The 23060-nt window shown below is 40.5% G+C and overlaps 1 protein-coding gene across 1 annotated transcript in view; it reads right to left on the bottom strand.

The window, feature by feature from the left end:
• Pappa2 (pappalysin 2) overlaps window positions 1–23060 on the bottom strand; it is a 249125-nt gene that overhangs the window by 202768 nt on the left and 23297 nt on the right. The window lies entirely within an intron of this gene.

Raw genomic sequence — 23060 nt, 5'->3', positions numbered from 1 at the left:
CGTGTGTTCTTAATGCACTGTGAAGATTAATGTAAAACACTTAGGCCAAGACCTAGTACAAACTGAGTGCACGGTGCTGTCTTTCCTTGTTTTCTTTCTTTGTCTCCTTCCTTTTTCTTATTCTTCATCTTGTATCATCTCTTATCTTGTCTTCTTTTTATTCTTATCTCTTTCTTCCCTACGTTCATCTTATTGGTTAATATTAGCCATGCAGTCTCATATATTTTTTAAATTATTTTATTTTTATGTGGATGGGTGTTTTGTCAGCATGTGTGTGCACTATGAATGTGCAGTGCCCAAAGAGGCCTCTGTGTGTGTGTGTGTGTGTGCCTTTGTGTGTGTAGCCCACAGAGTCTATTTGTGCTGCCCATATAAGCATATATGACCCATCTTTTCAAGCATGGTCAATCTACAAGGACCACCCACTAAGAAATATGACTCTCCATTTCCTAGAAGTCATCCATCAAATATCAATAGGTATTCAGCTAGAAGAGAATCCTCTGTCTCTCCCTCATCTATTGCATGCCTGGTTGTTTGCCTCTGAATAAGATTCTACTGCACTGATATCATATTTTGTTTTCTATCCCTGTACTCCTTTGAGAGATTCTTTGCTTTTAAGCTCCTGGGATGATCAATCTATAGATTTTCTTCCACAATTGCTTTTTTCCAATTTTTTTCAAACATCTCTTTTCCAACTCATCATTGAACTGTCTGGTTTTAACATTCAATGGGTTTTCTCTGAAGAACACGTCCAGATCTACTATGTCAACTCTTAAAAGGTTCTCAATGACTCCAAGTCCTCATGTGGATTCTTCAGGTTGGAAACACATATTGAGCTTTCTTCCGGACCTTGAAAACTGGATGTATTGCTGAACATTTCAAACTAATTTCTTTTGTGTGCCAACTGCCCTCTTCCATACTTCCATACAGTTATGGGAACTTGTGTCTAACATGTCATTAGCTAGAGCATACACCCTGGGAATCTCCTCCTCTACTTACCCATTTTCTCGCAGCCCCCTAAGCCTGGACGGTTCTCAGGGCTCTTCAAATACCAAACTCCATTTCACCACTTCTTTTGCTACTGCTTTCTATTAAACATTTGTCATTTCTTCCATTAGTTACCAAAATTATCTCTACAATAAACTCCTGGAACCTATTCTCCTCTCTTCTATAGAATGCTAATCTCATCATATCATCTAGTTAAATAATCTCCAGTGCCTCCCTTACCTGCTTAACACCCCACATTCTTCATTATCCTTGTTTAAGCCTCTAGAATTGTCAGTAACTTTCCCCCAAATGTGCCCTGTACTCCAGCTTCACCTTTTGACAGACATTTAGCATCTCTAAGCTTCTCCTTCTGCCTAATATATACAGTATTGGTAAACAACTCCTCACAGCTCAGCAATTACCATTTACAGAATAGTTTCCTTACTTTGCTGTCTAACATACCTAACTCTCATTTGTAAAATCAATCCAGCGACAGATGAGTGACACTGGGAGAACCTGCCTCCCAATGAACCTTGTGTCCCTGAATGCCTAGCACATTAGTTAGCATGCCTTTTCTCTTTGAAGACGTTTTGATAATTCTACATCTTTCATTACCCACAAAGCCATCTCTCTTCTTTCTAGTGGTACTCTTGACACCCATACAGGCACTTTCCCAATGTACACTATGCATTATGTTATGATGTCAGGCATACTGAATAATAATCACTGCTAGTCCCAGTGCCTTTTTTTGGTGATTGAAAATGATAGATGTTCAATACACACTTGTTTGGTTAGAGAATAAATTGATGAAGGCCCTATTATAAGGCTACCATATGCCACAGACTTGATCGCTGGCCTTGTACCTGCATCGTTTTCCATATTCTCCTTCTCTTAGTCACCAGTGAGTACCCTGAGCCTATGCAGAATTCTAACCCGGGCTAATTCACTCACAGACTCCTTCAGGCTCCAAAATTCTAAACCCATCTTGATGTCTGAGGCTCTGACAGACCCATCTGTTGCCTTTGCCACCCACCAACCTGTACATTTGGTATCTCTAGACACCAGAGTTTTCCATCATCACTGTGGTCACCCACGTGGATACTCCATTATTTAATATCTCAATCTGTCACTAAATGACAAAGGTTATATTTTCTCTTAGTGGTGCAAAAATTATGACGTGCTGAAATTAGAAAAACAATGTTCTAACTATGAAATTTCAGATGCTATCCATCTGATGGGGGAGCCACCTTTTGACACACTAAGCTGTTCTTGACAACTCTGAAGCCATCCCACCTGTGTGAACGCCTATACCCACCTACTCCCAAGGAAGCTGGCTGTGATCCTGTGTAGAGCCTCCTGTTAACATCAGAGGGAGTTACTGAAGAGCGTGCTTCTGTCTGTGAAAAGCATTAAACTCCAACAGATGGGGGTCGGGTTGGTCTGTTTACAGCAATTCTTGATTGATTTTTTTTCCTTTGCTGGTGAAGGCCTTAAGTTTTATGGACAACATAAATCGCAGCTTCAGCCTGAGATTCCATATTCAGCTCTTAACGTGAAAGACCTGTCAGATGTAATACGTCTTGGTACAGAAAAGAAGATTGAATTTTATCTGTAAGCAAAGCCTTTTAAAAATAGGAGATTGCAAATCTTTATTCAACACTAGGAGACAGTTTCAATTCAGGATGATAAACCAAATGAAAAGGCAAATGCAGAAATATATTTTTAAAAGAAAGCTTAAAGCCCAGCCTACATAGGCCCTTCATATCTATTTCTATTTTGCCTTGGCTTATCAACCAGGGATAAATCTGTCTTTGCTTATGGTTAAGAGATGGCAAAAGGCTATAGTCATAAATAGTAGCAAAATAAAACATCTAAACACAAAAGGATTGAGCTCCCTATTTCGTCATATTTCTTTATACATTCAATTAGTCAGCTGCATCAGTTAAAGTAGAATTCATATCCTATATCTTTAATATCACTCCTAGTGCCTCTCTGCTCCAAGGATAAAATGGCAAACATAAGGACAATAATGCCCTATAGGTAAAATGCCATCCAATCCGGAGTCTCCATAGTCAGTCTACCATGTGTCTGGCGAATTCTGAACTGGGAAATCTCTAGGACATGAAGATAACCGAGCCACTGAATCTGTCATTATTCAATCCCTCCCTTTGCATGGACTCACAACATTTTTCTGCTCTTCTTCCTTTATACTCACTTGGCAAAAGCCCAAATCTAATTAAATCAAGTTTGTTTAAAAACTGTCCACACTCATGTAGGTTATTGTGACCAGAGCAAAACATAAATATTCTGTCAGGTCTCGAATTAAACATGTGGTTCTTAGTCTTCAGTAGCTCCCATGACTATCCAGATCTTCCTCCTTTCTCCAGGTCAGTTCATTTCTCGTCTGCATTTATGATCGTTTCAGTTCCATTTTTTGTTCTTCCTTTGCCCCCACAGCCCTGAGCTCTACTAACCACGGAAGCCCCTTTCACAAGGAAATGAAACTGAGAGGAACATTCAGACAAGCCCTCATGGCTAGACTCAACTGAGAGGAACATTCAGACAAGCCCTCATGGCTAGACTCAACTGAGAGGAACATTCAGACAAGCCCTCATGGCTAGACTCAACCTTCCAGTCCCACTAGGCACAAGAGCCTCTATTGGTTCTTCTGCTCTGCGAATGAACTGGACAGCCTCCAAAGCCAGCTCCTGTGGTAGCCTGCAACTCTGTTCTATCATGTAGCTGAAGATAGCTCTCAGCAATTCCTCCCAAAGCTGATTAAACTGTAAAATGACAGTTCTCAGCTTCCTTGAGTACTCCTTTATAAGAAAAAGTTTAGTATATAACAAATAATTGACTTTTAACAGGGTGGGAAGATGGCTCAGGCAGTAAACTGCTTTCTGCACAATCATGATGACATGGGTTTGGATTCCTCTTAGAACCACATTTAAAAAAGCCAAGTGGCAGGCATGATGCATACCTGTGAAAGAAAGTACTGAGTGTAGGGGCAGAGAGGGGCAGATGCTTGGAGTTCAAGGATTAGTAAGCCTAGATAACTTAATAGGTTTCAACTTCAGTGAGAAATTTTGTCTCAATAGATAGAGGAAGATATGCATGTATGATCAAGCATGAGCAAACACCTGTGTACATGCACACACATGGTTATTAAATAAGTATTTAGGTAAGATTATGAAATAATGTTTCAATATAGCTTTTCCAATCATCCTTACCACTATTTATCTCTCCTTGTTCCCTCTCTATGTGTTGCTCTAACTCCCCTCCAGTTAAAAATCAACTCACTTTTTTTCCATTTCCCCCCTCAGAGCAACTGTGTCCTATTATTGCTCTCCCTGGGGCTCCTTCTCTTCCCCTCTTCTCATGGTCTCTTTCTACTTTCCTGACTTCTGCAATTACTACAAATTATATACTCACATTGAAATATTGTCTTTAATCCCAGCACTCGGACTTTAATCCAGAGGCAGGTGGATCTCTGTGAATTCAAGGTCAGCCTGGTCTACAAAGCAAGGTCCAACAGCTAGGGCTGTTACACACTCTTGCAAAATCCCACTTTAAAATAAAAATAGGAAACTTAAAATAAAAATAATTCATTTTAAAATAATGGAAGTAACACCTACACCTTGATTGGCTTTTGGTTTTCATTTTTTTTTGGTCTTTTTTTTTTTAGAATTATATCTAAACAGAATTATATGTATTAAATCATTAAATCAGAACCTAGATGTAGTGCTAAGATCTTTAGTTTCAAATCAGAGACCCAGGTCTAATCATTTTTTCTTGTACAGTTCACTGAGTTCTTTCATCTTGAATTGAAGACAGAAGTCTTTACTGTTCCATCTAGTGCTCAGATTCTTATCTAAAAGACTATTCTCTTAGTCTATGTTTTAATGTATAAATTGATAGGTTAATGAAATTATTTTTATAACTGGCTCACTGATAGCATTTTTTATTTGATTCCAAATCAGAGAGTATACTTGAACATCGTCAGAGATCAAATCTATAGCTGAAGTTTGTTGAGGAATTAACAAGAAACTGCCCGGTGCTGCTTGTGCCAGCCTTGGGTACTGCCTGCAGCTCCTCCCCTTACCACTTCACCTCCATCCTGAAGTTCAGGCAAGTGACTCGGCTTCTGTTCTGAAGAATTCTCATCTGTTTCCCTTTTTTTCTGAACAGTGCCCATAGACTTTTCCCTATAATCTCCCCCAAATCATGGCACTATAATAAATATAAACAATAGAAATGTCTACAGAATAATACAAACACACACCCAGGCCCCATGGTACAATCTTTTTTTTTTAACTTTTTTTTAAACTTTATTTTTATTTTTTATTAAAAATTTCTGCCTCCGCCTCCCATTTCCCTCCCCATCCCCCACTCCCCCTCCCTCTCCAGCCCGAAGAGCAGTCAGGATTCCCTGCCCTGTGGGAAGTCCAAGGTCCTCCCCCCTCCATCCAGGTCTAGGAAGGTGAGCATCCAAACTGCCTAGGCTCCCACAAAGCCAGTACATGCAGTAGGATCAAAACCCAGAGCCATTGTTCTTGGTTTCTCAGCAGCCCTCATTGTCCGCCATGTTCAGAGAGTCCGGTTTTATCCCATGCTTTTTTAGACCCAGTCCAGCTGGCCTTGGTGGGTTCCCAATAGATCCGCCCCATTGTCTCAGTGTGTGGGTACACCCCTCGTGGGCCAATCTTGACTATGCGGTAGGCTAAAACAGGAGGATAGCTCCAGTTTGGGCTGCAGAATGAAGCTCTCTCTTAAATGCTTACAAAAGGAAAAAAAAAAAGTTTATTGCTCAGTGGTAGAGTGCCTGCCAAGCATGTGTTAGGCCCTGGGTTCAGTCCCCCATATTGAGAAAAGACAAAACAGTAAGGGAAGTTTCGAAAGGGGAGTTGAAAGAATCATTGCAACCAGTTTTCTTAATTTACCAAGAAGGAAAGCAGAGTTAGCAAGAAGAAACAACTTCTTCGAAAGCATAAATATTAGAGAATAAAAAAAAGCCCAAGACAGTGGGAAAACAATGAGTTTGGTGTCTTCAGTGGACGCTGAGAGATGAGAGCAGAGCGGTAGATAAGGGAGAAATAGAGACTAACTCCTTCACTAATAAAAATGTGGCAAAGTTGGCATGCTTTTAAAGTATTCCAGATATAAAAGTGATGAAGTAACCACTCAGAAACAAAGCAACACATTCTGCCACTTGGGAATTAGTGTGGGTTCATTCACCCCCATAATTTACAAGGCTTAGTTTCAAGGAATTCTAAGGTTCTTTAGCACGACCAAAACCAACCACACCATGGCCTTGTTCGGGAGCCGGAGCAGGTGAAGCGCTTGCGCAACTGCACAGGAATTAGGTGGGCTAAGATCACAGAGAAAAGGGAAGAATATGGGAGCTGTTCAGCAATGATGAGTGAATGTACTTAATTTGCATTAAAAACAAACAGATCCTTTGGGGAAAGTCCCTAGACTTCAGTGGGCTCCCTTCTGTTTCTCTGATTTCAGGACAGATGTTTCTCCTTCCTCTGTAGAAAAGGCAGCCGGTCAGTGAGTGAGGTCCTCAACACAGGCAGTCCCAGGTGAAATGAGGACTAGCTGATTTTTTGGCCCAACCATTATGAAGTTTGGCTGGAACCCTTCCTGGCACTGCTGAAGTTTACAATGTTCACTTCAATGGCCTCCTGACTGCCAAACCTCTTCACTGCCCAGCAATCCCTGTGGCCAACAGTGAATCATCAGAGACACGCAGGGACCTGCTCACCTCTCTGAATTAGAGGCACGCTGACTCAACCAGCTGAAATAACTGTTCAGAACAGAGTGAAAGGGGGAAACATATTGAGGCAGAAAGTAAGAAGAAATATGGTAATTTTTGGGATAAAGGTAGAATTGTTATAGTTTCAGGGAAAAAGTACTTAGAGATAATAATTTATTCGGTGACTTTCCTTACCATTGTCTCTGATCCCAATGTTTGTGTTCCTCCAAAACTCCTATGTTGAAATGTCACCCTAGTGTCATAGCAAGAAGAAATGGGGGTTCTTGGAAAGTGAGTCACAAGGGCTCTGTCTTCTTCTGTACTCTATCATGAATACAATAGACACCCTTCTAAATAGGATGTTCATAATCTGCATGCTCCCTCTACACCCAAGGGCAGAGAAGATACCATATATGAGAAACATGACCAGACACTAAACATGTCAGCATTTTGATCTTACTCACTCTGATCTCTAGAATTATGAGCAACAAGTATCTGGTAGGTATTAATTTTTCAAGTCTATTTTATCATTTTTAACAACCCCACTGGACCCCACTTTCGGTCATCTTAATTCTCTTTATCTTAAACTGGTATCTCTGGAACTTATGAAAATAGCAGGATTCTCTATATATTATACCAATCATACCAACATGCTGGACCAAGTCTTCAGCTGTGTTCAAGCCAACATCCCAACCACTAATGAAATCTTGTCTTTCTATGACTTAACATCACCTTAATAATAATGATGATAATGGCAATTGCTTCAAATACCTAAAGGGAAGTAGCTGTTAAGTGAGCTCTGAAAGTAATTACTGGCCTAAGCCAATCACACTTGGGTCCACAGAGACACTAGAAGTCACTGTAAGTCTCCTTAGACCACAGTATTTACGTATATACTTTAGAACTCTTTATTTAGCAAACTGACTGAGTATGTACTTCTGGAGAATCAGGGTTTACTCTATCTAAAATCACCTAGTGTCCCAGAAGTAATACAAACTGGAGGTAAACTGTAGCTACTTCACCCTCATGGGCTTTGTGGGCACTCCTTCCTCAACTTGAGTGTGAGCCTAATTCCCTGGGCCATCAGTGACAACACCACAAGGGCTTTCTCCTGCTTGCTTGCCCCATCCTGACTCTTTCAACCTCTTCAGTCAGTCATAAGAGAAAAGAAAAACCATGGAGTCCTTTAAGCATAAGTATAACTGACTAACAAGAACACTATGAAGGTGTTGGCAAGTGATGATAAAGCTCACGCTGAACGCGCTTAACAATTTGTAGAAAGGGGCTCTTAATTATTATCCTTTAAGAGGCTGCAGAGAGAGGAGTTTCCTGGCATGAGGAGGTGGTGTGTTTACTAGAGGCAGTTACTACAACAGACAGCCCATTGACCCAGCTCAACTCCTTGGTAATAGAGCAGGTGCCTCATGGGACTTGCCTGAGCCAAAGGAAAAAAAATCATTGCCGTCAACTGGTCCTTCGCAGCCCTTTGAATAGTATTTTAATCTTTACTCCGAATAAATTCACTTGTCAAGAACAAGAAATACTGGATTGTGTCTCATTTTTTTTCATGTTGTTTTTAATATAAGACTCAGCGTGGTAAATTACTTGCCAGATTGATGTTTGACTGTGGAGCACATGTTGCAGCTAAGAGAGGTGGCAGTCATTCTAGACATGGGGTTAAGAAGGCGGGGTGGAAACGGGAAAGCCTCAGAACATCAGCTTTGGCCATTAGGCAGGATGTCTCTGTGTCCATCAATGTGCCCAAGGCCTCATCTTGGATCCTTAATGAACCTACCATCTTTCTTGATGTTTGGTTTGCCTCCATCCATTGTGACACAAGCTTGTTAAGTTTTTTAAAAAAAAAAAAAAAAACTAATAAAATAGCTCCTCAGTCAGGATATTTTGCAAGACCTCAAATAGCTTTCAATCAAAAATTACCAGATGTACTTAACATGAGAGCATAGATTGGGCTGCTAGCATTTCTATGAAGCAACACTTCTCGCTGTTGCAAAGAGCCTCTGGATGCCTCATGCTCCAGCATCTCCTCTTTCACGCACTCCGGAGCTCCTGTCGCCCACCTGCCTCCTTCCAGCTGCAGCTCCTCTGTGGAATCTCTCTACCTTGTCATCGTTGGTGTTTCCCTATCTGGAGGCAGATGGCGCCTCTGCCGTAGAGCACATAAAGATGCTATTTTGAGTTTAGTAGGGAAACACAGAGGATAAATCAGGTTAATGGCTATCGTAAGACAATGTATGTGAATTCTATTCGTAGTCAGTCTTTTCTACGAATGTTGGCTTACAGAGTAAACTTCTGTAAATTGAATCTCCCTTCCAGTGTCCTCCCACTGACTTCTGTTGCCTAAAGAGACTTGACAAGGCTGACATTAGCTTGAATTCTCAAGGATGAATTGGGTAAATCCATTCCCAAGAGTAACTTCCTATCAAAAGTAGCATTCTCATAAATATGGCAGTAAAAATCTTCTAGGAACATATGCTAAGCCCACCCTGTTGTGAGGGTTAGCAGGAATCATTTCTTTGAGTAGACGAGCCTGCTGTATAACCTGTTAGTATCAGATAAAATGGCTCCTCTATGGGAATAGTCATTAAGTCTCAGTACCCACTGGCTGTGTCTCTCTGTTGGGATCAACAGATTCCACTATTTTAAAAAATACTTTGCCAACCCATCTTCTTGTGCTCAGTTACATATCATGCTGGCCAAAATTGACTGGATCATGGTGGGTATGTGCTTTCTGTACCCACTGCAAGGAGATGCTGTTTGATCCCTAAGCCAGCTATTCCTTCATGGGTCACATCTATGGCGACGAGAGTCACCCGTTTGGGCTTTCCCAGGACTCTTGTTACCCAGGTTGACAGGCAGTTCTGGGTTGTACTCTTATTCTGAGTCAGTCTTCATATGTTCTTCTGATGGTCCTGCTTTTTTTCTCCTTCTCCAGAATCATACACTCCATTAAAAAATTATAGTATGTAAAATTGGTATACCAGAGAAACAGAATGACACATGGGGCAAGGTGATGCTAAGAAAGCCATTGTTCACAACTTTTCCGAGTCTCCCAAATAGCTTTGAGATGATAGAGCTAAGCAGAAACACACATAAACCTGAGACACTAAAGCAGAGAGTTGTATCTAGGGGTTTAGCCTCGGGTCTAACTCCTTGAGTGGTTAGGTTCTGTGAGAAGCCAGCAAAAGTCTGCTGAGCTAGCTCTGGGTCTGAGATAGCTTCAGGATTGACAAAAGAAAATGAAAAGGGCAAAGAAGATGTGCTGCAAGGTCCACCTATGAGAGTTTTTTATCTCAATCCAAGTAGGCTATTTGATTTTCCAGGGCTCCTCTAGAAACTGTAGAATTTAGCCCTCAGCGGTTTCTAGCAGCTGCTTTCGGAATCCCTCTCTTTTACAGCAGTCTTTCATACACAGGAAGACAAATAAAGAGGGTAGTGTGGACGAAAGCTACCTCCCTCAGTTCCTTCCTTGTGAGGAGCCCCACGCCTAGCAGCACATGCAGGGAACAGTCACTTGTTTTTATCACATTCACCCAGGTGAAGTCTGCCTGCCAGCACTTTACACATTGCATCCTCCCTAGTCCTTCTGTCCAGTCTCACAGAATGATGTCTGTCATTCCTGAAGTTGAAACCCCTCCCACCTCTCTCCACAGCTGGGCTAGTCTCCTGATTATCAATTCTTCCTGAAAATTCTCCCAGTATAAAAATGTGCCAACTGTTTCTGAGAGGTTAAAGACATAGAGTATCCTTTTGCTGTCTTTACAAGCAGAATACAAACTTTTTTTCTTATTTTTCGAACAAGGGTTTTTGTTGAAAATGCTTTCCAATACACTGTGCAGCTCCAAGGTACATTTCTGCCCACAGTGGTTCTCTATGCCAGCTATTCCCTTGAGTAGTTCTGTGTTTTCATCTCTTAGTCATGGAAAACAGTGAATTTATCCTATCTTCCACTCTGTGTAAGCTTTGAGAAAGTCAGAGCTAACTTACAGCCTAGGTCTAGCATCCTGATGTGTGTGAATTATTTAGCATCCTGTGTTCACCACTGAGTCAGTCCTTCTTAATCCGTTCTTGTTTTCCCCCAGTTTCCTTCTTTCTGCTCATGCTTCTTAGTTTATTTCTTTGGAGTACTAGAACATAAATTCAGGGCCAGGCAAGCACTCTATCATAGATACATCCCCAGACCTTATGATTCTTATTTTAAAATGTGGTACCATATAAAAATATTTTAAAGGCGGCTTTAAGTTCTACCTGCAATAAAGTGCGATATAACCAATACCTGATGAATAAAAATTTCTTCCAGAGAGCCACTTATTGAGAAATACGCATGCAAAATACATAAGGCTGAAACCATGGAATTCCAGATATATAAGGTAAAACTAAGATTTACACTAACCTGTGTCTTAGAGGGTTCTTCTGTATTAGTTTAAATTTCAGTACTGCCAACTGAAACAATATCATTCACAATATCATTGCCTTAAAGTGCTGTGCTAGCTTCCCAGGAAGATCACTAGTGCAATACCATCTTTAGTCTGCATGCCCATCATAGCAACCTCTGGTATTGGGCTGCCTAAAAGACGAGAAGGTGACATTATCTATTTTTTGACTAATGATCTATGATGATATAGAAAGTAGAAGAATAGTAGAATTATGGATGGTGAGGCCTTTTATCGCATTTAAATCTACAAAAAAATGGAGATCAAAGTACTGAACAGAATGATTAGATATAATTACAAAACACATTTAACTAAATATTCTAGATTGCGCTCGGAGTCAGATTGAGCAGTTGTCCTAATGTTACACTATGAAGGCCACATAGTGTTGTCCCAGTTTCCTAGTTGATGGTTAGACCACTGGATGTGCATCAGTTATTATGATTCTATCTTTTGGCTACACTGCATACCTTTGTCAACTTTTGCTCTCCCCTGTGCTCCTCCTTAAACTCTCTTTGCTGATCTCTCTACTCATCGTTCAAGAGCAACACAAACCTCATCTCATTTCAAGGTGACTTTCCAATTGGGAAGCACTGATCATTGAATGAGTCTTGGAATGAATAATGTGATGACCAAGTTTAGAGTCAAATTGGGATTGAAGAGAGATGGGAAGCAAAAAGGCATCATTAATTATCATAGAAATTAAGACCTAGGAACCTCGGGTGATCAGAGGAAGCCCCTGGCGATTTAGATCTGCAGTTGTATGCATTTATGTCTGTCCCACAGGAACAGGAAAGGGTCATAGCTGTAGTGACTGCTCTAATGTCTAAATCATAGTAGGCATTCCGTAATGTTTGTCATAAACTGAATGAATTAATGGAAGATAGATGGAATTAAAGAAGTGAAAAGGGGGCCATTGTAACTCTTTTTAAAATCCCTTTTATACTGGCTCCCCAAACTAGAAAGAAGGACATTAAGCTCCATAGTTGAAGGAGATCAGGGTCATTTTAGCATCATGATTATCACCATTCTCCCTCAAGCCTTGGATATGTTTCAAGGTGTTGATGTTCCTCATAAAACCTGCTGTCCAGAACTGGGTCCAGACTCCAGACAGACCCTGACCAGGAGATGCCTAGAGGGAGCACTTCTTCCAGTAATCTGGATACTCTACCCTTAACGGAGCCTAGGACTGTTGGCGTATTTTTAGTGCCACATCATGCTTTTACATGCCGATGGCTATTTTCACATCCATTGCTACATAGATCTTGACTGTCTTGACTTAGATATTTTTATAGCCCAAGCTCTTAAGTTCATCATGTACATCTCCATGATTCTGTGTTGAGCCCATTTGATTGGTTTAGAGTAATTCTGAATCCCTCTCCTTGCCTTCATTCTCATTGCCCTGACCTCCATCTCTTACCACACTTGGCAATATTCATGTGGAAACTCTTACTTGTGCCAAGTACACCCGCACACACAGGCTTTCCTGAACAGTAACATTTTTATAACCATGTTATAAAAGATACTCATTGTTCTTGGCTTTTCACTTTAGCATTCAGCCTTTGAGGAGAGAGCTAGGGCATGTACACTCCATGGCTGGGGGTGAGCAAGGTACCCTGACTTCTGCACTCAAATAACCAGTGACTTGAGACAACCCTTTCAGGTTTAAAAGTGGGGGTGTGGGTATTTAAAAACCCAAAGCCTTAGTATTAGGTGTAATGTTTTAACTGGACCTTTTAAGATAAGATATAGATTCATATATAAGCTATATTACAGAGCAATTTTGCATATACTTTATCCATGTTCCATTGGTAACAGAATCTTGATAAACCACAAAGTAATATCTCAACCAAAGGGCCTGAATTCCATTCCTAGAAGCCACCCATGTAAGGGTAAAAGGGGAGAAACTCCTCCACAAAGTTATCCTCTGACCTCCTCTTGGATGTTTTGACATACACACCCATATATCTCTGGGAGAGAGAGAGAGGGAGAGAGAGAGAGAGAGAGAGAGAGAGAGAGAGAGAGAGAGAAACAAATAATATTTATAAGATAGCAAGTTAGCCAAGCCTAAAGGAAGGAACAAATAGACAATATACCCAACAACATTTACTCAAATCTCACGATGAAAGGCAAAGACACAGAAACATTATCCGGATATAGAGACTGGATATGAGGATACATGCCCATAATCCAAGAAGATACAGAGGATTGTAAACTGGAAGCTTTCTGAGCCACATAATGAGACTTTGTCTAAAAAAAAAAAACAAAAGGAAGACCTAGAGAGAGAAAAACAGAGAGATTGTGGGTAAGAGCTGGAGGAAGGGAGGGTGAGTAGAGTAACTGATATTTAATAGTAGGTCCAGGAAAATGAGGAGGATGTATCTGAATAACTATGGTTCACAACCTCCCTGAGCTGATGGCGACATGCGTGCTCAGATTCGATGACAGCAACCCTCAAGTAGAATTTAAAAAATTGAAGATCACAACAAACATGTCATAGTAAAATTATAGTGTATCAAAGAGACAAATTTTCTCAAAACGCAGCTGAAGAGAAAAGGCAGAATAAACACAAATCAATAACAATTAGTCAATTTGTAAGATCACAAGGAGCTGGAAAGGGATAACTTAATAAGAGTAAACAGTCAATCTGAGCGTTTACACCTAACAAAGATATCTTTGAAAAAGTTTGATAAAGATGCTTTGTGGAAGCAATAGTCTTAAGGCTAGAAAACACTATTTAATAAAAGAAACTTTAATGACATTTTCTAGATATAAGAAAATTGATCTCACAGCATGAAGACAGCTCAAAGGGGAGAGGCTCTTGTAGCACAAGCCTGACGACCTGAGCTGAGAATCAGCTCCCCCAAGTTGTCCTCTGGCCTCCACATGTGCATGTGCCATAGTGTGTGTGCATACATAGTGCACACACACACAGTTAAAATAGAATAATATTTAAAAATGCTTTCTCTAAAGGAAAATCTATATCTCAAGCTAGATGGTAACTACTGAAACTAATGCATAATAAAACAGAGGTCTCTGTCTCTATACATTTTCTATGGCACCACACTGTGTCTTGTGCAACTCCCTAAGCCAAACTTCTAACAACTGTTAGGTCTAACTTTCTCACTTTGGGCTTTTCTCTCTATTTTCTATGAAACTGCCCTTCCCAACACCTCTTTTCACAGTGACCTTATCATGTTTAGACCTGACAATATGCGCCTTTCCATAGTATCTCCTCTATTGTACTCTTCGTGTCATAAAGAACTCACTTCTTTCATAAAGTCCTTCTATTGTGATTTCCATTCCCTTTCCTTCATTTCCTCATATACATCCTGTGTAAGGATTATATAATTAAAATTATTGCATACTCATTATTTCCAGCTGTTAGGGACATGACCTCCCCCATTATAGCATTGTCTCTGAAGTCAGTTGGGTTCCTTTTCTGTCGCTTCATGATGGTCGTTGCTTCACTCTATAAATCTCATTTTTACATAGAAAACATAGGAAATTTAAATATTTAATTCTTAAATCTGTTGCCATCATTAAATGCAATAATCATTATAAAATGTAGTTCTGTTCCAACAATAAAATTAAGGATTTTGCATTCTAAATCATGGGGTCCTGAGAACACAATTGGTTTGAATGTTCTATGGTTATCACAGACAACCAGGAAGACCTAAGCTAAAATAAAATAAAATAAAAATGACTATGCATGTCTAAAATAAAAGATAATAAAACAGCCAACTTTACCCAGAATGTTGAATCAGTTGGTAGAAGACTACAGACGTGGAGTCCTAAGCAGCCTTCCCAACTATTTGTCTTTTGGTCACAGTTGATAGAAACAAAGGCTGACAGAAATCTGACTTTGGCCTCACACACAAAAATGAGTTGGGTCAATTCTCATTGACTGTCTGTAGAGTTTGAACCAAAATATTTCAAAAAATTGAAGCAATTAGTAGTAAGAAATGAATCTAAAAGAAAAGATCCAAATAGGTGAAACAGGAGCCACAACAAACTGAAGAAATGTTTATAAAGCTGTAGGGAGCAGAAACTATGGTGGTCTAGTGGATTGCTAACAAGACACAAGTGTCAAGAGCTGTCCGAACAAGATGCTACTGCTGCAAGTAATGACATCTCAGAACCTGTATTCCTCACCAAAATCTTCATGAATCCTATGCAATTGCACCATAAGTCTAGTGCCTTTGGTTCAATATATCACTGATGATTAATCACAAAAGCCTAATAAAAACAGTCTCGGCTAATCTATGAAATCATCTCAAAGAGGTTCTATTCAGAACAGTTCTATGTATGCTGAGTGCCTTGTATCTCCTATCGAAATCTGCTCTCACTTGCCATCCCCTCCAAAGAAAATCCGTCCAATTTCCTGATGCTGTAGTTGACTATTATTTCTCTTTTGGCTAAAATTTATGTCTCAAGCTTTCAGCATACTAGGACTCCAGTAAACCAAATAATGAGTTGGTTAACAGAATGGCTTTAAACCATTCTCTCCACAAATATCTTCTAACTTATTTTGCTTGCCCCTAAATGTGGCAATTCTACCTGTGATGAGATAAATAGAAAAGATTAATAAAATTAATAAAACTGTTATCAACACTGAGTAATATTTGTTGCCTTTGAATCTCTACTCCACTGTCATTTAACCTACATAGGCTTTTCATTTAAGTGTGTGTGTGTGTATGTGTGTGTATGCTAGTTTTATGTATATATATATATATGTGTGTGTGTGTGTCTGTGTGTATACATATGATATATGCTACATGTATATATGTGACATATATTTTATAAATAATCACTTCATTTTTACTATACTAACCAAGTACTTTTCTTGTTCCAAGAACTATGAACAAAGAATCAAAAGTCTTGTGTAAGAGACAGGCAACAAGGGATAATTATAGTATACTATGATGAATATATAGTAGGACAAACATTTATAGTAAATATTTTAGATATTGTGGGCCATCTGGTCTCTTTGTAACTATACAAGTCTACCACATGAAAGCAGCCCATAGATAATATACAAACAAGCGGGTATGGCTGTGTTCCAATAAAACTTTGTTTATGTAATCATAGTTGGCCAAATTTAGTACACTGATCACAGTTTGCCAACCACTGTACTAGAGTAAGAACATGACTTTCCAACAATTATTTATTCCTTTTTTGTTCTAGGTTCTAGGGTACAATAGTAACCAACCATGTGAAAATTCCTTCATCATGGAATTTGCTTTCCACTGGAGAAGATCGACATTAAGGAAAATGAACCAAATAACAGGCTAGTGATAAATTCTAAAAAGAAAACTCAAACAGGAACAAAACAAGGAAAACTCAAGGGAGTATGTGAAGTCTTATATGGAGCCACCAAAGAAGACCTCACCCGAAGGTGACATTGAAAAATCACCAGAAAAAGAAAGGGTGAAAGATAACCACACATAAATTTGGAGGAGAGCATCCCAGAGGAGTGAAAAACAGCGGAAAGCCCCTGCTGAAGGTGTGTAACCAGCAGGTCTGAGGACAGGAAGAGAGGCCATGTTGCTAGGATTTAATTGGGTGGTAGGTACAGAAAGAAGTGAAGCCCCTAATGTGACAGTGTGAGATCAGGGAGGTCCCATAGAGCAGAGTGGCATTGTTCCATAACCTTGACTCCTTGTGAGCTGAGGGCTACTGTAGAAGGATCACACTATCTGAATTGTGATCTCAGAAATACTCTGTCATATTAAAAATAGACCTCGGGTAGAAGGACGAGCAAGAACAAATAACACGGGACTGGTTTGGAAGCCTTTGCAATGACTGAAGGAAAGCATGAACTGGCCAGGAGATGGTAGTCAATACTGAGCAGATGAGAAACAGTACAAGTGCAATTAAAAGGTCATATTCCAGGACAAGGAATGAAGACATGGTACCCTTTAGAAGTCAAGCCTAGGTTAGAATTAGTTATCCAAGTATTGAGCTTGAGAAATCAGGTCCACAACTGTTAGAAGAAGTCCTAGATGACAAGGGAAAGAAAGTATACAACTCAAAAATGCAATTGGTCAGCAGCTTCCTCCAGGGGGAGGTACTAAGATTAAACAGCCTTAGAAAGAGCCCTGGAGCAAAAGCAACTCTGTGTTCTACCCACTGCCCAATCTGTATCTCTGACATCAGGAGAACACGGGTCTGGATTAGGGAAAAACAAGATTTCATATAGATAAGATGGATGGATAGATGGATAGATAGATAGATAGATAGATAGATAGATAGATAGATAGATAGATAGATAGAGATAGTCATTAAAGAAAGGTACAGACAAGGTTTCTAGAGAGAAAACAGAAAGAAGGAAAATGTAAGTATGCAGCTGTCTTTATGCTTACATTCTAGGAAGAGATCTTAAAATGACATCAGATCAGCTGAGAGAAAGAGGCAGCTAGCCAAGGGACCAGAGCTGCACCCCCAACTCCTAGGAAAACACCCAACTACCTTGAACGACTTGGATGCGGTTGGAGACTGGGGTCTCTCAACATTTTTCCTAAGAGGAAATATTTGTAACCCAGACAGACCGCATGGCTCAGCCACAAGTCTGTATACTGAGCCAAGAAATAACCACAAAGGGAGAAAAACAGTCTCTCTTCTCACACCTGGAGAGAAAAATGTCCTTAGCCAGGTGAAGAGAAAAGCTGGATTTTATTTACTCTAAGACAATATTTATTGCAACTGTGGAAAATTCTCCTGTAGGAGAATAAACAGGAGAGGTTTCTGTTTCTACATAAATTGCCCAAGCTTATCTTTTTTTTTTCTCTAATTCTCCTCATCAGGTGACACGGGCAGGAGAAGCTGAGATGTCCCTTTAGTTTGTTCAATTCAAATGCGGTGAAGTGGAAAGACTGGGTTTTTTTTTTTTTTTCTGTTCAGTTTTAAAGCCCTTCCCTTAGTTTCTTCTCTCCCTGCCCTCTTCTACCTCCTTACACTTATTTTCCCCTGATTTTATTTTTTTTGGGGGGGGGTGGAATTCAGGGAACTTTGAATCTTGACTTCAAAAGAAACGTATCATGAAGGCTGGCTGATGTTTAACAGACCCATCACTGCAGGAGCCCATCTCCACCATTCCTTTGGCTCCAAAGCCACAGTGTGTGGGTGAGCAAATCCCAGGGAAGTCCCAACATACAAGCTAGTGCGGCAGCAGTCTCTCCACCCATCCCCTTTGATATCATGTGCAATGGCCCTCCTGATCCGAGATGTCCCATTTCCACGGTACAATTCACATACCACATGCGTTTTGCCCTGACCGTGCTGAGACCTCTCAGTCCGCATACTAGCGTTCCATGCACAGTCTTTTGTTCCCTTGAACAAAACTCAGGGAATGGAGCAGAGAACAGAGCGGGGAGCACAAGAGGTGTTTGCCTAGCACAACCTTCAGAACACACATGGCTGGTTTCCCACTACCTGCTCCCTAGAAAGGTCTAACACTAGTGGTCAAATGCTGGTTTCAACAGGACTCCGCCATTTGCTTATACTTAATGATTATTCTCCTCAACAACAGTATTAAGAATCTGAGACACGGACTCAAAAGGGGAAACAAGTACGTAGTTCCACAATGGACTACATACTTAATGCAACTCCTGTGAAAAAGAGCAAATCGGATAGATAGAAAGCAAGTACAGAAGCCGAGAAATGATGTTAGAAAGGAAGATGATAAAAGCAGTGACCAAAGGGAACTGAAAGCTTCAAACGGCCAGGGAAACTTGAGTTCACTTTCAGGCACAGGGATGTTCTTGGTTTAGCTCCTAAGTGAATGGTCAGTGATAATTATGATTGGACTGATGTGGGCACTCAACCCCCTTCTCCCCTGCACCTCTTGAGGACTCTCTAAAGACAATTAGGAAGCAGAAGTGGATATCTGGTTAGCCTTCCTTAGCCACAGCCAAGTTCTTCTGTCTCACTAATTCTGATCCACTGGCTGGGTCATATATCTATAACTCATATCTCCTCTGACCAGTTCCAATCCTTATAAACGCTTTCCCTTTGATAGCCCCATCTGGGCTACAGATGTTTGATGCTGGATTCCATGGACTCTCTCCTCCTCCCAGAGTCTTTGAGAAAGGAACTACTTTGGCCTACATTTCTGACTTCTCAATGGGAGTGGTGGGAAAGTTTAATAGGATTTGGAAAGCAAGAACAATCATCAAACATCAATCATCAATTACCAATGAATGTTGCTCTGCGGTCTATCTATAGATCTGAGCCCATTCTCCCACTACCCCCCCCCCAAACTCTGAGTTCCTAAATAGATGGACTCTGTGCCTGATATAATCACTCCTTCAATAAGTGTCTGGCAAAGCATTTGTTGAAGTTGGATCCTTTAAGAGTCAGAAAATAATGGGACTGTGAGATTGAGCTTTGTGATATAATTGTAATATCAAGAGTGTTGTACATGGCTAATTTAATTCAGAAGTGGCCACTCATCTTACCAACCCCAAAAACCTCATAGAAACCCAGAGACAAGGGTCCCCTATGAATCCAAAGTTCTTTCAAATGATCCAAGCCATGGCCCAGAAAGGCACTATTTATAGGCCTTGTTGTTTTTCAGGCTTCAGCCTGTATTTAAATCCAGAGAATTTAGACACAAATTTTAAGTCCTCCAGGAAGTGGCTAGCTCTTTCCTTTAGGGATTCTTTTATTTGTCCCTCTGACTAGTTTAATGCTTCTGACATTCCATAAGAACCTGATAAAGGACACTGCCTCAGTTTTTTTCGGCAACAATAAAAAATAACTCAATGTTTTAATAACCAAAATTCAGCACAAAGAGCATAAGATAGAGGATAAAGGAAAACTTCACACATAGATTAAGTATGAGGGGATTGAAAGAGAAAAAACCCTTACCTGTCACTGTGTATTTTGGGTTTCATCTTTCAAAGGGGGAAATTTGGGAACAATTAAACATAAATAGAGATTTTAAATTATGTTCCCTACTGTGAGAACAAGCGCTAGACTTTTGAAACAAATCGCCAGCATGAAGAAGAGAGATAAGAAATTTTTTAAATCTTATTTTCATAAAACAAAAACAAAACCTTACAACTTTAAACAAAAAAAGGCTGGCTAAAAACAATAGTGCAGAGGTTAACAGAACATACTACATTTCCACTGGACCCAAGTTTGGTTCCCAGAACCCATATTGGTGGTTCACAACCACTTCTAACTCCAGCTCCAGGAGATCCAATACCTCTATCCTCCACAGATACCTGCACATATATACACATATTCATACATAGACACACACAGAGAACAACATTTAAAATAATAAACCCAAATCTGTAAACAACTAAAATCTTAAGTAAAATAAACATACTAAAGTTAGATTTTTTTTTAAATTTATCTTGAAAATTTTAAGTTGTCTGAAGAAATAGAAGATAATTGCTTCTCTTTGAGTGAAGATCAAGTGTAATATATGTTGTGGAATAGTATCTTAAGGTGTGTTACATTTGTTTATGCTGTGGAACATTTGTTTAATGATGTGAAGATGTGTTGCATTCTTTTTTGTTGCATTTGTTTAACTCTGTGAAACTGGGTTACTTTGCCTGTCTAAAACACCTGATTGGTCTAATAACGAGCTGAATGACCAATATCTAAGAGGGAAAAGGGATAGGCAGGACTGGCAGATGGAGAGAATAAATAGAAGGAGATGATAAGACCTAGGAAAAAGAAGGAAGGAGAGGAGGATATCAGGGGTCAGCCACCAGTTACATAGCAAGCCACGGAGTAAGAAGTAAAGAAAGGTATAGAGAAAGAAAAAGACCAGAGGCAAAAGATAGACTGGATAATTTAAGAAAAGACAGTTAGGAACAAGTCAAGCTAAGGCTGGGAAATTGTAAGAAAGAATAAATCATCAATCTTATTAGAGGGGAAGGACAATTCAGGAATCCTCTCCACTCTTGCTTAGGGTCTTAGCAGGGGTCATCCTTGAGGATTCCTGGGAATTACTCTAGTGTCAGGTTTCTCGCTAGCCCCATAATGGCTCCCTCAATCAAGATACCTCTTTTCTCGCTTTCCCTCTCTGTCCTTCTCCCATCTCAGTCAACCCATTCCCTCACATTCTCCTCCCCTCTTCCCTTCTCCCCACCCCTCCCTTTCTGCTCTCCTTTCTACCCACCCCCATGCTCCCAATTTCCTCTGGAGATCTTGTCTATTTCCCCTTCGCACATAAAAACTTCATCCAGCAACTGATGGAAGCAGATGCAGAGATCCATAGCTACAACTGGGCTGAGATCCCAGAGTCCAGTCAAAGAGAGGGAGGAGCCATAAGATGAGCAAAGGGGTCAAGACCATGATGAGGAGACCCACAGAAACAGCTGACCTGAGCTAGTGAGATCACGCTGACTCCAGACTGACAGCAAGGAACCCGCATAGGACCAAACTCGGTTCTCTGGATGTGAGTGACAGTTGTGTCACATGCACACACACACTGTGAATTAAATATTTTTAACAATCAAGAATGTTCATATATTCAAGACTGGGAGTTTTGCTTCATGGCAGGCTGGTGCTTAGCATAATCAAGGCGCTGGATTTAATGCTAGTACTTCTAATAGTATAAACATCCCCTTTAGTTATACAAGGCAAATATTGCATCTGGGCATCATAGGTCTGGATAATAAACGGAATGAGATGTGTTTCCATAGAAACTCTGAGACCGTGGAGGAATGTTTTAAAGACCCAGATATGGGTAATGCAGCCAAAATTCATAGAGCTAAAGAGCCTTTCTGAAGATAAAGTTGCCCAGACACCCTGAAAGACTGTTAACTGGGACTTCGATGAGGGCTCCTGGTTCAGTTGGAATCTGGTCTGTTGTCTCCCAAAGTCTCCTATGGTAAAGCACTAGTTGCTAACTGATAGAATTTTTGGAAGTGGTGGATCATGAGAGGAGAGCCCTGAGCTCATGAATGGATTGATCGACTAATAGACTCCTCATTTACTGTCTTTATTGGGAGGTTGTAGAGACTTCAAAGGCAATGTTTACTGAAGGGGGGTGAGTCACCAGCACATACTGTTAAAGTGCCTATCTTGTCTCCTAACACCACTCAGACTTTCTCTGCTTCCTGGCTTTCATGAAGTAACAGCTTTCCTCTGCTGTGTAGAGGTCTCACCGTAGGTCCCCATACATAAACTGAAACCTCTGAGACTGTAAGTAACAAGAAAAAATAAGTATGATTCCTCTTTTAAATCACTTCCCTCAAGTATCTGTCACAGCAACAAAGAGTCTGACCAACAAGTCCTTCAAAACTCAGGGTAGTGTTACAGGAAGTGACAGCAGAGGTAGGAGGTCAAGTCTAATGGAAGGTCCTCAAATCGCCAGGAATGTGCTCTTAGTGGGGACTGCAGGACCCTGGCCTCTTCCTCCTCTTCTCTTGCTTCCTGAAGCATGAAGCAAACAGTTTTCTCCTGTCACCGTGGGCTGCTTTGTCCACCAGGCCTACCCAGACTGGGACTGGTGCATCCAGAGGATGAGCCCTAACAAGTTCACTTCAAATACATCATTTTACTGACAAAAAAATTGACTAACTCACCAACTCGCTCGCTCATGACAGTGGCTTTTTCACGGAGCTAAGAGACTGAGAAATACTTCCCTTTCTCTCTGAGGCATCCCGTGTTTCTTCTTGGGGATCATTTGGGCTCCTCTGGTAGGAGTTCTCCAGCTCCTCAGTGCCTCCTCTGCCCTGCACAAGTTTTGTGGGAGTTTGGCTCCACTCCACAGACCTTGAGCTCTGTGAGAGCTGTACCTGATGAGGCATTTCCAAATCCTCAACTACCTCACACACCTAGCGCTTCCATAAAAGCCAGTAAAGCCTAGGAGGGAAGAACATTTTATCTGGAGGCTATATTTT

The sequence above is a fragment of the Alexandromys fortis genome, unplaced genomic scaffold (genome assembly GCF_014885135.2).
Source record: "Alexandromys fortis isolate MF-2015 unplaced genomic scaffold, M_Fortis_MF-2015_v1.1 scaffold_21, whole genome shotgun sequence".
NCBI lineage: Eukaryota > Metazoa > Chordata > Mammalia > Rodentia > Cricetidae > Alexandromys > Alexandromys fortis.
Note: the sequence above shows the minus strand (reverse complement) of the source record. Positions and strands in the feature narration are given on the sequence as shown.